A 17,346-nucleotide genomic window follows, 5' to 3' on the forward strand; every position below is an offset into this window, starting at 1 on the left:
GGTCAATTCTGTGTCCAGGGCAGCTATCTATCAGCTCCATCTGGTACGCAGGCTGAGACCCTACCTGCCTGCAGACTGTCTCGCCAGAGTGGTGCATGCTCTGGTTATCTCCCGCTTGGACTACTGCAATGCGCTCTACGTGGGGCTACCTTTGAAGGTGACCCGGAAACTACAACTAATCCAGAATGCGACAGCAAGACTGGTGACTGGGAGCAGCCGCAGAGACCATATAAGATTGGTCTTGAAAGACCTACATTGGCTCCCAGTACGTTTCCGAGCAGAATTCAAAGTGTTGGTGCTGACCTTTAAAGCCCTAAACGGCCTCGGTCCAGTATATCTGAAGGAGCGTCTCCACCTCCATCGTTCTGCCAGGACACTGAGGTCCAGCGCCAAGGGCCTTCTGGCAGTTCCCTCACTGCGAGAAGTGAGGTTACAGGGAACCAGACAGAGGGCCTTCTCGGTAGTGGCACCCGCCCTGTGGAACGCCCTCCCAGCAGATGTCAAAGAGAAAAATAACTGCCAAACTTTTAGAAGGCATTTGAAGGCAGCCCTGATTACGGAAGCTTTTAATGTTTAATAGGTTATTGTATTTTAGTGTTTTGTTGGAAGCCGCCCAGAGTGGCTGGGGAAACCCAGCCAGATGGACTGGGTATAAATAATAAATTATTATTATTATTATTATTAAGCTAAGAGAAAGGGGAGACCCTTTTGTGTTTGTTCTGCTTTCAGCCTTCCCACCTGAAATAAACCTCCCGTGTTTATTCTAAGCCTTTTCCCCCTATTGCACAAGCAGCCAAAACACTTCCCCATTCCCAACCATTCTGTAACTGAAAGAAAGAATGTGACAGAGAGGGAAGAGAAAATAAGAATTAACAGAAAAATAACAGAAAGAAGGAAAGCCAGCAACTCCAGGGAAATGAAAAAGACTGCGAGAGAGCAAGAAAAGCAGAGGCGCCTGGAAAAGAATGGGGGTATAAAGGGATGCCCCCCTCCAGTTATTTGGGGGAAATATATTATCTCCCTTCCTTAACCTATAATTGAGTGCTGATTCCCTTTGTGAACAAATCATGGCTAAGAAGCTGAGCCCACCCGCCCCCATTATATATTTTGTGACTAGAATTTGCCCTCTGTTACAAAATGGCCATTTCCCCATAAATATATATTGAATATTCTGTTTATAAGGGTCAATGGAGGAACTTCACAAAATGGCTGTTCAAAAATTGCAGAGTTGTGGCCTCTAAGCCATGTATTATTTACAACACTGTCCGGAACAGGGTCTAAAGAGACAAACTTATTAATAGCAATGTACTGTGTCTGTCTGTCCTTCAGTTTGTCTGGGAACTTGGTGCATCCTTGCCAAAGTAGTTCAGTCCGTCAAGTCCTACAGTCTTGTTGGGCTTAGTGGAAGGAGGCATCATCTCAGTCTGAGAATCTCTCTCAGATGCTGCCTAGATTGCACCAAACTTCCATGATATGAGTTCTCCAGCATAGGTGAAAGCCAAAACTAACCTTGACAAACAGGAGGGAAGATCAAGGAATCCTGGAAACCATAGTATGATGCAGGAGCTGATATTATAATTGAGGAAAGCACCCAGCAAACTCCCATTTGGAAGGGCGGAAGGTAAAAATAACAATACCTTTTTTGTTTTTTAAAAAAGTTTCATGTGAAACCCAAATGCTAACTCCCTGCTTTCTGATTTGTAATTGGCCCTAATGAATATATAATAGGCTGTTTGAATTACCGTATTTTTCTGTGTGCAAGACGCCCCCATGTATAAGACGCCCCTTACTTTTGGGGACCCCAAATTTAGAAAATTGACATATGCACTATCCGTGTATAAGACGCCCCCAGATTTTCAACCTTATTTTAAAGTAAAATAAACCTAGTCTTATACACGGAAATGTACGGTATATACGAAGATGCTGGCAAGCTCTTGCACTTCCAGCTATGTTTTATGTGACCCCAGTGCCAGACTTGCAAGATAAGCCTCGGCAGTAAAGTGTACAAGAGAATTAAGAGTTATGTAAGTTACCGGTGGAAATCAATGAGAAAGGATTAAGTGTGTCAACTCTGGCCTCTAGTGTTCAATGGAAGGAAAGGCATACATGGTCGCACGGCTCAGTAAATGCCTTGCAGCCATTCCAAAGCATCCAACTCATCTCCATTGAGAAATCAGGGAAAACAGCAGCATGCAGCTGACATATGAACGGCCCTCCTGGATCAGACGCTGTGGGTTAAACCACAGAGCCTAGGACTTGCCGATCAGAAGGTCGGCGGTTCGAATCCTCGCAACGGGGTAAGCTCCCGTTGCTCAGTCCCTGCTCCTGCCAACCTAGCAGTTCGAAAGCACGTCAAGTGCAAGTAGATAAATAGGTACCACTCTGGCGGGAAGGTAAACGGCGTTTCCGTGCACTGCTCTGGTTCGCCAGAAGCGGCTTAGTCATGCTGGCCACATGACCCGGAAGCTGTATGCCGGCTCCCTCGGCCCATAAAGCGAGATGAGCTCCGCAACCCCAGAGTTGGTCACGACTTGACCTAATGGTCAGGGGTCCCTTTACCTGGATCAGACCAATGCTCCAGCATCTATGTTGTGCAGTGGCTAACCTGATGCCTTCTGGCAAGTCCGGAATAAGGGCATGAAGTCAAGAGCCCTCTTCTGCTGTGGATCAGGAGATTCTATATGACTAATAGCCTCTCCTCCATAATAAGTTCATCAAAACCACTTGTACAGCCAATTTAGCTTGTGAACATCAACACTTGTTGTGGCAGAAGATTCCACAAAACATGCTATGTAAAAAAGAGTCCTTACTTTTGCCTCTTCTTTATCTCTTACTGATCAATTCCATTGGCTAACCCCAAATATGAAAGAGGCTCGTGTCCTTTATTTGTGTATTTATTTATTTGTCGTTTCATAAAATTTATATACCCCCTAAACTCACCAAAATAATCAATCTCCTCACTGCCAAATTCAAAAGCCTCTGCTCCTCCCTCCTTCTTCTTTGCTGCCATTGTTGTTGTTTAGTCGTTTAGTCATGTCCGACTCTTCGTGACCCCCTGGACCAGAGTATGCTAGGCACTCCTGTCTTCCACTGCCTCCCGCAGTTTGGTCAAACTCATGCTGATAGCTTCGAGAACACTGTCCAACCATCTCGTCCTCTGTCGTCCCCTTCTCCTTGTGCCCGCCATCTTTCCCAACATCAGGGTCTTTTCCAGGGAGTCTTCTCTTCTCATGAGGTGGCCAAAGTATTGGAGTCTCAGCTTCACGATCTGTCCTTCCAGTGAGCACTCAGGGCTGATTTCCTTCAGAATGGAGAGGTTTGATCTTCTTGCAGTCCATGGGACTCTCAAGAGTCTCCTCCAGCACCAGAATTCAAAAGCATCCATTCTTCGCCGATCAGCCTTCTTTATGGTCCAGCTCTCACTTCCATACATCACTACTGGGAAAACCATAGCTTGAATTATACGGACCTTTGTTGGCAAGGTGATGTCTCTACTTTTTAAGATGCTAATACCTGTTAAATACCTGTTATCACTTTCTTGTTTAGCCTTTAGCCTTTAAGTCTCACTTAATGCTGTTTTCACTTGGCTCTCCTCCTACATCACAACTTCATCTTTCAGCGTTTCCGTAGTGGGAATGCTGCTTTCCTTTAATCGGATTTTGTACTGAAAACCAAGTCATGTTTGTAAGCACCAGCCACAGAAACTTGCTTCTCTTTTGAGTCCAGCAACCTTTCACAACCACCTTTCCAAATAGTCACCCATCCTTCGCACATCTGCACAAGTTGTAATTAATTGCATTAAAACAGAAACGCTAGTTAAGAACAACAGTTGACCTGAGAACATTCGCACACAAAAATCAGATTATTTTCTTATTCTTGCTGTATAATAAAATTGTAAGGCGTGAGCACTCTGTTTTCATTGGCTAGTTGCCAAGATTCAAAAGGGTTCAAAAGGCAGGCGCAGGGTGAGGTTGCTCCCAAAAACTAGTGTGATGATGGTGGGGTAGTAAGAGAGAGAAGGGGGGGAGGAAGGGAGTTCCTGAGTCTGGGAGCTGCCACCAGGAAGGCCCTGTCCCATGTCCCCACCAAATGGGCCTAAGAAGGACCTTCCCTGAAGATCTCAAAACCTGTGCAGGTTTGTATGAAGGAATACGATCTTTCACATAGCCATCGGAGACACAAACAAAGCAGATGTTGATTGGCACGTTCTTTTGTACATGCAGTACTCATTGGGACAATACAGTGGTACCTCGGGTTAAGTACTTAATTCGTTCCAGAGGTCCGTTCTTAACCTGAAACTGCTCTTAACCTGAAGCACCACTTTAGCTAATGGGGCCTCCCACTGCCGCCGCACCGCCACTGCACGATTTCTCTTCTCATCCTGAAGCAAAGTTCTTAACCCGAGGTACTATTTCTGGGTTAGCAGAGTCTGTAACCTGAAGCGTCTGTAACCTGAAACGTATGTAACCCGAGGTACCACTGTGTAGGACTTGAACTGGGAACATTCAGATCTGTGTACAGCAGCTTTGTGTTGTGAGCTGTTGAACTGCAAGCCATGGCATCTACCTAGTTCCCTCCAGCCATGGACTAACCTCACCCACGGTCTTGTCACCAGATCGTCCTGGACAGGAAGGACTATCAGAGGACTTTCTGCTTTATCTAAGCCTTGCTTGAGTGGCAATGTCTTCGTGAGCTCTGCTGCATTCCTATATTCTTTGGTTGTCCTTCAGTCCTGTTCTCCAACTTGCTCCTGGGATAAGGTTACCATATTTTTTTCAATGAATCGGGGGACACTTTTCAACTTCAGCCGAATTCAGTGGATTTTGCTAGGGGACTGATCTGTGAATCCGGGGACTGTCCCCGGAAAAGGGGAAGTCTGGTAACCTTATCCTGGGGACTCTTCTGTCCCAATTGCTAGCTTTGTCCAATGTTCCTGACTGGTGGCTCCTCTCCGACAGCCTCCCATGACCCAGCTCAGACTTCCTTACCTTGTAACTTGAAAGGGTGAATGTTGTTCCTTAGGGACACCAACCAGACCATGGGTAAGCAAAGTAAGGCCCGGGGGCCAGATCCAGCCCAATTGCTTTCTAAATCCAGCCCACAGATGGTCTGGGAATCAGCGTGTTTTTACATTAGTAGAATGTGTCCTTTTATTTAAAATGCATCTCTGGGTTATTTGTGGGGCATAGGACTTCGTTCTTTTTTTCTTTCTTTTTTCCAAAATATAGTCTGGCCCCCACAAGGTCTGAGGGACAGTGGACCAGCCCCCTGCTGAAAAAGTTTGCTGACCCCTGATGCAGACCATATATTTAAAGCAAATTCAACACACACTTAAATGGGCTTCCCCAAAAAAATCCTGGGAAATGTACTTTGTCCCTCACAAAATGATTCCCAGGATTCTTTCATGTGTGATATGGGTGTGACCTTCGATAAAGCTACTATCCTGGTAACTTATGATTCAGGCCTTACTGATCAACTCTGGCAGAATCATAACAAACCATCCTCCTCCGAGAATTTGGGGAACAAATATCACAACTGGAGAGAGACTAGTAGGAATGTAATGTAAAAGTGCTGTCTAAAATGTATAAGATATTATTGGAATGGGAGACAAAGGATGTGCAAGTAAAACCCTCAATGATACACTGGGCAATAGATATCAGTCATAATATAGATATGGCAGCAGGGGAACGATTGTGGGATATGGATATGGTACCTAACACCGAATAAAGTGGCAAAAATGTATAAATCTGAATCAAATAATTGTTGGAAATGTAAAGAGAAAGAAGGTTCTTTTTATCACATGTGGTGGTCTTGTAGTAAGGTTAAAGCTTCCTGGGAAATGATATATAATGAATTGAAAAATAACGTTTGGGGGGAAAAAAACCCAGAAGCTTTTCTTTTGGGAATTATAGAGACAGAACTACCTAAATTGTATAGAGATTTATTCCTGTATGCGACTACAGCGGCAAAAATGTTACTTGCCCCAAAATGGAAAGAAGCAGAAGTCCCAGCAAAGGAAGAATGGATACAAAAACTTACAGAATATGCAGAAATTGTGAAACTTACCGGAAGAATAAGAAATCAAGACAACAAACTTTTTATAAAATAATGGAAATGGATTATTGAATATTTGCAGACAAATTGTAAACAAATAAGAATATTGGCAGGATTATTGTAATAACCTGCAGTTTCATAAGAATATATATTTAAAGTAGATGGATAATGAACAAATTAAGTTAATTTGGATATGCAGAAGTTATTCAAAATAAATTCAAGGGACCACAGGAAGAGGGGGAAGGAAGTCAAGTTTGGAAATGCTAAAATGACTGTAAAATTGTTCAAATGTATAAACCTGAAAATCATAACTAAAAATTGAAAACAAAAACAAACCATCCTCTCTTTGTTCCCCTGCCAGTTCTTATGACCCCCCAAATAAAGTTAGCCCTCACTTCATAAGCTTTTCCTAGCATTAGACTGTCAAAATAATTTAATTTCCTCAATAAGCTCTCTCTCCCTCTCTGGAAAACACTGAGCTTGAAAGCTCAGCATGGATAAGTTATTTTTAAAATAGAAGATGACAGCGTGCATGGTTCAGGGTTTTTTAAAAGGTCCAGTAAAAATGAAACCAGATATTTCCTGAATTGATGAGCGTTTCCACTGAACCAAGGCATCCTGGGTTCTTGGGTGATTTATTCTGCTCCATGAAACCCATTTTTAAACACACTTTCATTAATGTAAATTGAGAGCATGTTATGAAAACCTGAGAGTGTATTAAGAAAATAGGAAGCTGCCATATGAGTCACACCATTGGTTCCTCTCTCTGAGTATTGTCTGCTGGCTGGCAGCAGTTCTTCAGGACCGTGAAAGGGATGTTCTCTAATCCTGCTACCTAAAAAGCTTCTAAAAGAGACATGCCAGGGAACATCTACAACATAGCTGTCAACCGTCCCTTATTTGGTGGGAAACTCCCTTATCCTAGCACCGTGTCCCGCTGCTGTCCCTTATTGATGATGTCCCTTAAATTTCCCGGGTTTCAAAGGAAGCAGCTCCTCTCCCTCCCTCCCTGCCGGCCAGGGAGGAGGGAGGCTCCAACTGTGTTGCGTGGCTGCGTTGCTCACCCAATAAGGAGTCTAAGAATGACTGAGATTTAGAAATCTGGTCAAATTTGAAGCTTTCACTGCTGGGCCGTATTGCTGCGGTAAAAATGAATGTATTGCCTAGAATGTTGTTTTTGTTTCAAACATTGCAAATTGTGGACAAAATGGACTGTTTCAAGACGTGGCAGAGAGATATTTCTAGATTTGTCTGGCAGGGCAAGAAGCCCAGAATAAAATATAAAATACTAACAGATGTAAAGGAGAGAGGTGGATTTGCCCTGCCAGACCTTAAACTTTATTATGAATCAGCAGCTTTTTGCTGGTTGAAAGAATGGCTGCTTCTTGAAAACACTGACATTTTGGATTTAGAAGGTTTTAACAATGTATTTGGATGGCATGCATACTTGTGGTATGATAAGGTCAAAGCACATAAAGCATTTAAAAATCATATTGTCAGGAAAGCTTTATTTAATGTTTGGATAAGATATAAGGATTTGTTGGAAAACAAAACCCCAAGGTGGCTGTCACCGATGGAAGCGAAAGCCCTGAAAAAGCTCAATATGGAGGTCAAATGGCCAAAATATTGGGAAATTTTAGAACAAGATGGTGATAGATTGAAACTGCAGAGTTTTGAAAAACTAAAAAATAAAGTGCGAGACTGGCTTCATTATTATCAGATAATGGAGGCATACAATTTGGACAAGAAAATCGGCTTCCAGGTGGAAAAATCAAAATTAGAAACAGAATTGTTAGAACCCAAAACTAAGATTTTGTCAAAGATGTATAACTTGCTGTTGAAATGGAATACTCAGGATGAAACGGTGAAATCTGCTATGATTAAATGGGCACAAGACATTGGACATAATATTATGTTTGCTGACTGGGAACAGTTGTGGACCACAGGTATGAAATTTACGGCATGTAATGCCTTAAGAGAAAATATTATGAAAATGATATACAGGTGGTACATAACCCCAGTCAAGCTTGCAAAAATCTATCATGTGCCTGATAATAAATGTTGGAAATGTAAAGAAACTGAAGGTACATTTTTTCACCTTTGGTGGACGTGCCCAAAGATTAAGGCTTTCTGGGAGATGATATATAATGAATTAAAAAAAGGTATTTAAATATACCTTCTTGAAGAAACCAGAGGCCTTTCTCCTGGGCATAGTCGGCCAATCGGTGTTAAAAAAGGACAGAACTTTCTTTATGTATGCTACAACAGCAGCAAGAATACTCATCGCAAAGTATTGGAAGACACAAGAGCTACCCACACTGGAGGAATGGCAGATGAAAATGATGGACTACATGGAATTGGCGGAAATGACTGGCAGAATCCGTGACCAGGGAGAAGAGTTGGTGGAAGAAGATTGGAAGAAATTTAAAGATTATTTACAGAAACATTGCAAAATTAATGAATGTTAGAGTGATGTTGGATTGAAGTTAAGTGGCTTCTAGCTGTACAGGTTTTAAAGCTATAAATATATCAAGATTAAGGATTAGGATCAAAAAGGTTAAGAGAAATGGAACAATTGGTTCTAAATAGGTAAAAATCTAATGTCATAATATATTAAGATTTAGGATTGGAATTAAAAAGGAGGGAAAGAAATTGCTGGGCTTACAAACTGAATTGGAATACAAAAGAGGGAGGTATGAGGAAGTCCGGGAAACAAGTAAATGTAAAAGAAGTTATGAAAAGACGGAACTATTTTTAACTGTTTTTTTCTTTTTTTTCTTTTTTTTTTTCTTTTTTCTTTTGTTACTTTTTTCCTATTTTGTATTTTGTATTTTGTATGGTGTATTTTTCTCTGTTTTTGTTAAAAAATTTCTTGTTTATTAATGTGATTTTATTATTTCTGAAACTTTAATAAATATTAATTAAAAAAAAAAAGAACGACTGGAGGGTGGAGCTTGCATGCCTTGTGCCGATCAAATCGGCCGTGTTGCCTGGGGACTCGCCTTTGCTCAGCGCTTCCCAGCGAAGAGGAGATGGTGGTTTCCCTTGCTGCATCCCCTTTGCCGGGTTGCTGCGCTGTGGGAACCACCGCTTGAGGCTTCGTTTGGCTGCTGGCTGGGCTTTCTGCCTTTGGCTCGGAGGGGCTCAGAAGTTGAACATACCTGTGCTCTGAAAATCCCTTATTTTGGCTGCTGATCCCTTATTTTCAAGGCTGCTGGTCCCTTATTTTCAAATCTGTAAGTTGACAGCTATGATCTACAAAGAATCACAGAATTGTAGTTGGTCATCTAGTCCAACCTTCTGCAATGCAGGAATCTCAGCTAAAGCATCCGTGGCAGATGGGCCATCCAACCACTTCTTACAAACCTCCAATGAAGGAGATTCCACCACCTTGCAAAGGAGTCCATTCCACTGTCAAACAGCTCTTTTTCTTTCTTTTTTTGAATTTGCATTTTATTTATTTGTTAACATTCTTATATTACATCGGTAAACATTGTCATATTACATTACAGGACTTACTATAATATAATTTCCAACATGTACTGTGGTACCTCGGGTTAAGTACTTAATTCGTTCCGGAGGTCCGTTCTTAACCTGAAATTGTTCTTAACCTGAAGCACCACTTTAGCTAATGGGGCCTCCCGCTGCTGCGCCGCCGGAGCACGATTTCTGTTCTCAACCTGAAGCAAAGTTCTTATCCCGAGGTACTATTTCTGGGTTAGCGGAGTCTGTAACCTGAAGCGTATGTAACCTGAAGCGTATGTAACCCGAGGTACCACTGTATACAAAAATTATATACAAATTTTATATACCTAGAAAGAAAATGAAACAAAAAACAAAGAACAAAGGGAAAAACCAAAAACAATTTCCCCCCAAAATCATATACATACCAACACACTAGGCTTCCTGTCTTTCCCATTGTATATTCCTTTTTTACAAATGAATGTACTCTTATTATTATATATTTCTTTACATATTATCTAATACATTCCTATATCAATATGTGCTCTTAGTCTTATTTCTCAACTCAGTCTCACTCCAACGTCAGTCAAATGCTAGCATAGATAGCGAACCTTTACTGTATTTTTGAACTTATGTTTTATATCTACCCTACTTTCCCATAAATTTTTCTTTTGAATTGCCTCTCAGGGTATTTGTTAACTGCACCATTTCAGCAAATTCTTGTAGCTTGTAATGCCAGTTCGTTATTGTCGGGGCTTCCTGTTCCTTCCACCCCTTTGCCACCAAAGTCCAAGCTGGGGCCGTTGCATATAAGAATACCTCCCTAAAGGCCTTTGGGATGTCCCTGCCAACAATGCTTAACAGAAATGCCTCTGGTCTTTTAAAAAAAGTTATTCCAAACATTTTTTTTCAACTCCTCGTAAATTAAGCCCCAGAACACTTTGATCTTCCCACATGTCCACCACATATGATACATGTCGCCATTACTCCCACCACACCTCCAACACTGTCAAACAGCTCTTATCGTCAGAAAGATCTTCCAGATTAACATCTGTCAGCAAACGAAACTGATCTGTAGGAAACGCAACTTGAAAATAAAGAGACAACGCAGGTATTTTTGTAAACTGAGAAATATTTAATAAAAACATTTTAATAAAAATATTTTTTAAATTTATTTTTTTAAGGAAGATCTTAATAATAATAATAATAATAATAATAATAATACTTTATTATTTATACCCCGCCCATCTGGCTGGGTTTCCCCAGCCCCTCTGGGCAGCTTCCAACAAAACACTAAAATACAATAACCTATTAAACATTAAAAGCTGCCCTAAACAGGGCTGCCTTCAGATGTCTTCTAAAAGTTTGGTAGTTATTTTTCTGTTTGACATCTGGTGGGATGGCGTTCCAAAGGGCGGGTGCCACTACCAAGAAGGCCCTCTGCCTGATTCCCTGTAACTTGGCGTCTCGCAGGGAGGGAACCACCAGAAGGCCCTCAGTGCTGGGCCTCAGTATCCGGGCGGAACGATGGAGGTGGAGACGCTCCTTCAGGTATACTGGACCGAGGCAGTTTAGGGCTTTCAAGGTCAGCACCAAGACTTTGAATTGTGCTCGGAAACGTCTCTTTCAAGACTGGTGTTATATGGTCTCGGCGGCCGCTCCCAGTCACCAGTCTGGCTGCCGCATTCTGGATTAGTTGTAGTTTCCGGGTCACCTTCAAAGGTAGCCCCACGTAGAGCGCATTGCAGTAGTTCAAGCGGGAGATAACCAGAGCATGCACCACTCTGGCGAGACAGTCCGCGGGCAGGTAAGGTCTCAGCCTGCGTACCAGATGGAGTTGATAAACAGATCGCATGTGCGCATGAGCACGTCTGCCCACAATTTTTGGTGTCTATGCAGACATGATTTTCGGCACCGCAGAAGTGAGTCTCTGAGCCATGCTGCGGCGGTTTAGTGCAGCGCGCGAGTGGGCAGCTTGGTTCAGGGGTGGCTTGTGGGCCGGTCAAACAACCTCCACGGGCCACTTCCGGCCCATGGGCCATAGGTTGCTGACCCCTGGGTTAGACAGTATTTCAAGAGGTATGAACTCAGGAAAAGTTAGAGGGTCTTGCTTCTGTAGCCCCAGTCCAAGGTCAGGCCCAGTGCAGATTTGTGGAGGCCCTAGCTAGCTTAAAAACTGAGGTTCTCAAGCACTGTACAGTGGTACCTCGGGTTACATATGCTTCAGGTTACATACGCTTCAGGTTACAGACTCCGCTAACCCAGAAATAGGGCTTCAATTTAAGAACTTTGTTTCAGGATGAGAACAGAAATCATGCTCTGGTGGCGCAGCTGCAGCAGGAGGCCCCATTAGCTAAAGTGGTGCTTCAGGTTAAGAACAGTTTCAGGTTAAGTACGGACCTCCGGAATGAATTAAGTACTTAACCCAAGGTACCACTGTAAAAGGTAAAGATCGTACCTCACCTAGGTGCGGGGGAACAAAAATCAAATCATGAATATTTACAACAGGAGTGGGCAACCGGTGGCCCCACAAACATTGGACAGCAGTCACTGGCACCGACTAGTGGGTGGGCACCCACAATTTTTTGGGGGAGGTGCTCAGCACCCACACTGCAGGACTCCAACACAATCTTCAAGGCGACGTCCGAGGTCCTGAGAAGTCTCTGATGCAACTTCTGGTAGATAACAGAAATCATGCCAGAGGTTTCATGAGGCCTTGGACACGGCCTCTGAGGTCCTGCCAAACCTCCGACACAAAATCCGATAGAAACCGGAAGTTGTGTCGGCAGTGTCGCAAGGCAGGTTCATCAGGCAATGGTGGTTTGCCTCAGCTGAGTTTGGGCACAGAAGGTACTGTACTTTTGTGTGTGTAAGACTAGGTTTTTTCCCTTAAAAATCATGCAAGAAAGTGGGGGTCTTATACATGGGTAGTGCATAGGGTGGACGTTTGATTGGTTGCTGCCGCATCTGTCAGTGGCTATTGTGCGTGTTATTGGTTGCTCGCGTGTTATTGGTTGCTGCGGCAACTGGGCGGTTGATTGGCAGCTTCTGTCGACGAGGGGACAGATGGGAGGCGGATTTTGCGACACGTGGGGGGGGAGCTCAGCAACCCTCAGTAATCCCTGCCCCCCCCCAAAAAAGCTCAACAACTCTGGACAATCCTACCTCCGAAAAGCTCAATAATTGTTTGCCATCTCCCCCCATTTTCTGAAATAATGATAATGATGATGATGATAATAATAATAATAATAATAATAATAATAATAATAATAATAAATTATTTATACCCCGCCCATTTCGCCGGGCCTCCCAAGCCACTCTGGGCGGCTTCCAACAAAATATTAAAATACAGTAATGCATCAAACATTAAAAGCTTCCCTAAGCAGGGCTGCCTTCAGATGTCTTCTAAAAGTATGGTAGTTGTTGTTCTCTTTGACATCTGGTGGGAGGGCGTTCCACAGGGAGGGTGCCACCACCGAGAAGGCCCTCTGCCTGGTTCCCTGTAACTTGGCTTTTCGCAGCGAGGGAACCGCCAGAAGGCCCTCAGCACTGGACCTCAGTGTCCAGGCAGAAAGATGGGGGTGGAGACGCTCCTTCAGTCGCCAAAAACACACAAAAAAGTACAGTTAATTGTCCTTACTTTTTTCCTTCTCCATTTGGGGACTGAGATGCAGGCTTGCTTTGCCTGTTGATAAATCTGGTCCTGCCTCTGGCTGCTACTTGCACTCTGAGGCAAGGCAGCAACGGCGCCCAACATGCTCCATAATGTCAAAGTCTGCAGTGATTCTCAGTTTTAACTTCCAGGGAATGAGCCACACTTTGGAAATGGACTATAACGGTTTGGTATGTGGGCTGGGAGATGCTGCTGCTAAAGAGGAGCTGCTTAGGCACTTTGAAAATAAGCAGCAAGGCTTAAGCTGGGTATTAGTGGACTGCGGCCAAAGGAGTTGAAGAATGTTAAGTCATTAGCTGCAGGTTACTTAAGGCAGAGCGCAGGCAGGGAAAAAACAGGAGTCATGTTGTGCAACTCGAGTGTGGTGTGCTGTTCAGCGGTATTCTGGAACGTGACCAGTTAGATTAGCCAAACTGAATTGTTAAGAGGCTACGAGTCTTTCCCTCACAGCAACACTGGTTTACCTCAGTAACCTTACATGAAAGCCTCATGGCTTTCAAAATTAACTTTTATATCATTGCAATTTAGACATTTTCCAATTCTAATTACACTCATTACAGAATATCTCAAAAATAGATAGATGATAGATAGATATAGATAGATAGATAGATAGATAGATAGATAGATAGATGATAGATAGATAGATAGATAGATAGATAGATAGATAGATAGATAGAGATAGATGATAGATAGATAGATAGATATAGATGATAGATAGATAGATAGATGATAGATAGATAGATGATAGATAGATAGATAGATAGATAGATAGATAGATAGATAGATGATAGATAGATAGATAGATAGATAGATAGATATAGATAGATAGATAGATGATAGATAGATAGATAGATGATAGATGACAGATAGATAGATAGATGATAGATAGATAGATAGATAGATAGATAGATAGATAGATAGATAGATATAGATAGATGATAGATAGATGATAGATAGATAGATAGATAGATAGATAGATAGATAGATGATAGATAGATGATAGATAGATAGATAGATAGATAGATAGATAGATAGATGATAGATAGATAGATAGATAGATGATAGATAGATAGATAGATAGATAGATAGATAGAGATAGATGATAGATAGATAGATAGATAGAGATAGAGAGATAGATAGATAGATGATAGATAGATAGATAGATAGATAGATAGATAGATAGATGATAGATAGATGATAGATAGATATAGAAAATTTCTCATTACAAGTCTTCAGACAACCGTGCTAGGGATATTAATTGCTTACAATGATCTTTCAGATATCGGATGAATTTACTCCAGTCTTTTTGGAATACTTGATCGGATTTTTCCTGTCAGCTTTGCCAGTTCTTCAAAGTCCATCATCTTCATCTGCCACTCTTCTTTCGTTGGTACTTCTTGTTGTTTCCATTTTGGGGCTAAAAGAATTCTTGCCGCTGTTGTTGCATACATAAATACTCTTTTATCTTCCCTTGGTATCTTTTCACCCACTATCCCCAATAGAAAGGCTTCTGGTTTTTTAACAAAAGTGTTTTCAAACACTTTCTTTAACTCATTATATACCATTTCCCAGAAAGCCTTTACCTCTTTGCAAGTCCACCACATGCCCTTGCTCAAATCTCATCCGCAACTGTGAAAAGTTGTAGAGGTGTGGGCATCTACAAAGGATGAACTATAATCCCCCAACTCCCAGCTTTCATTTAGGAGAGAGAAGGTTTCAAGCAGTTGTAGAACCTGAAAAATGGGACTAAATGTGCATGGGGCAATTATTTTATTTTGGAGGAGGAATCAGCCTGCTTTCGGAGGGCTTTGCTGCCCCTCACCGGAAAAAAATTCCCATGGAATTTTTCCCCATGGTTAGGGGTACTGTCCTCTTTTGAAACTGAAAACTCAGCTTACCCTCCTCTCTAAGAAGAGTAAATCAGAGCTCGTTTTACTGCTCTCTGAAGCAGGAAGTCTCCCATTCTGCTAGGGTTTTCCCAATTGAGGATTCGTTTATCTGGGTCAGTTCACCAGTTCTCACAGCCAAATTCGCATCACTTTGCCCCATGCAGTCAATTTACTGTAGGGTAGAGCTTTAATTCTAACGCTGTTTGCTTTATAATGATATTTCCCCCCCTACGTTTTCAGTCGTTCTTATTTTTATCTGTAAGCCGCCTTGAGCCCCTGCCAGGGAAAAAGGCGAGGTATAAATAAATATATACTGTATTTTTCCGTGTGTAAGACTATATTTTTCCCTAAATTTTTGAAGTTTAAAATAAGGGGTCGTCTTATACACAGATAGCGCATAGTGCATTTTCTTAATTTTGGGTTAAAAAAAATTGGGGCCATCTTATACATGGGGGCGTCTTATACACAGAAAAATACAGTATGTATAATAATAATAAAATATGGGCAGACCTCCTGAGCTATAGAACTGCTTGGTTACTCTGATACTGGGATGCGACTCCATCTGTCTGTGTCTGGCTAGTTCTCTGGCCAAAGGAGGGAATCCTGCTGTTGCCTTGGGCTGCAGGCTTAGCTTCATGTTCAGTTGACCCATGAGCTGTGGCACTGCTTTGCTATTATTATAACAACAACAACAACAATTTATTATTTATACCCCACCCATCTGGGTGGGTTTCCCGAGCCACTCTGGGCAGCTCCTAGCATCATCATCATCATCATCATACAATCAAACATTAAAAATTTCCTGAACAGGGCTGCCTTCAGATGTCTTCTAAAAGTCAGATAGTTGTTTATTTCCTTGACATCTGATGGGAGGGTGTTCCACAGGGCGGGCGCCACTACCGAGAAGGCCCTCTGCCTGGTTCCCTGTAACTTCACTTCTCACAGTGAGGGAACCGCCAGAAGGCCCTCGGAGTTGGACCTCAGTGTATGGGCTGGACGATGGGGGTGGAGACGCTCCTTCAGGTCTACCGGGAACCAGCGTGGGATCTTTGTAGCAGCACACCTTGCATCGTGGATGGAAGAGAGTATAGATCGGATTCAGTTTCTGTTTGACAGAGAAGCGTTCCTGCCATTGCTTCATGTTATTTGTACCCTCCGTGGATGGGTAAATGTAGGGGCGTTGTCAGTGAATGGCCTTATGGCTGGTGGTTGGTGACAGAATTGCTAGGAATGCGGTGGGAACAGCTGCTGTTATGACGTTCCCTCTCTTCGCCCCTCTGCAGCTATGGTTGTGCTTTAGATGCTGCTGTGTGGTGGGTAGCACAGAATCCAAACAAGTTATTTAACCGGCATAAGGCGGCTGATCGCCGAAGATTTGATGCTTTTGAATTATGGTGCTGGAGGAGACTCTGGAGAGTTCCATGGACTGCAAGAAGATCCAACCTCTCCATTCTGAAGGAAATCAGCCCTGAGTGCTCACTGGAAGGACAGATCGTGAAGCTGAGGCTCCAATACTTTGGCCACCTCATGAGAAGAGAAGACTCCCTGGAAAAGACCCTGATGTTGGGAAAGATGGAGGGCACAAGGAGAAGGGGACGACAGAGGACGAGATGGTTGGATAGTGCTTTCAAAGCTACCAGCATGAGTTTGACCAAACTGCGGGAGGCAGTGGAAGACAGGAGTGCCTGGCGTGCTCTGGTCCATGGGGTCACAAAGAGTCGGACACGACTAAACGACTAAACAACAACAACAAGCTGCTGCTGCTGCTGCTGCACAAAATCAAAAGTTTTCTGCTCGGCTTCTAAATTCTTTGCTCATGCTCCTTTGTGGAATTGCAGAGTCTTAGCTCAAAATCCATTTCTCTGCATTTCATAGAAGCGGCATGAGACGATGATATTTGAACACTTATTTGGCCCAGGGGGATCTAAATCGAGAAACCCAGTGACCCCGCAATCCCTCATGGGGCCAAAGAGTGCAAACATGCTGGTAATATTATTTCGGATCATGAAGGGTTGGTTTATTTTTAGCAGCGGCATCTGCCGGAGCTAAGCTCTGGGTAAGCCGGAGCTTTGTTCTTAATTTTGTACACACCAGAACAGTTCCTGTGAGCGTCCCATGACTGGCCGCACATTAGTGCATGTTAGGCAGGACTGTAACTCTAGAAGCGGCGACATTGTTTAGAAACATCTACCCCAATGCTATTTCTGCATAACATTTTCCTACTGCAGATACGGTTACACACCATGTGCTTGTTTCAAGTAAGGCAGC

Source organism: Podarcis pityusensis (genome assembly GCF_964106645.2).
Source record: "Podarcis pityusensis genome assembly, chromosome: 13".
In the NCBI taxonomy this organism is placed as follows: Eukaryota; Metazoa; Chordata; class Lepidosauria; order Squamata; family Lacertidae; genus Podarcis; species Podarcis pityusensis.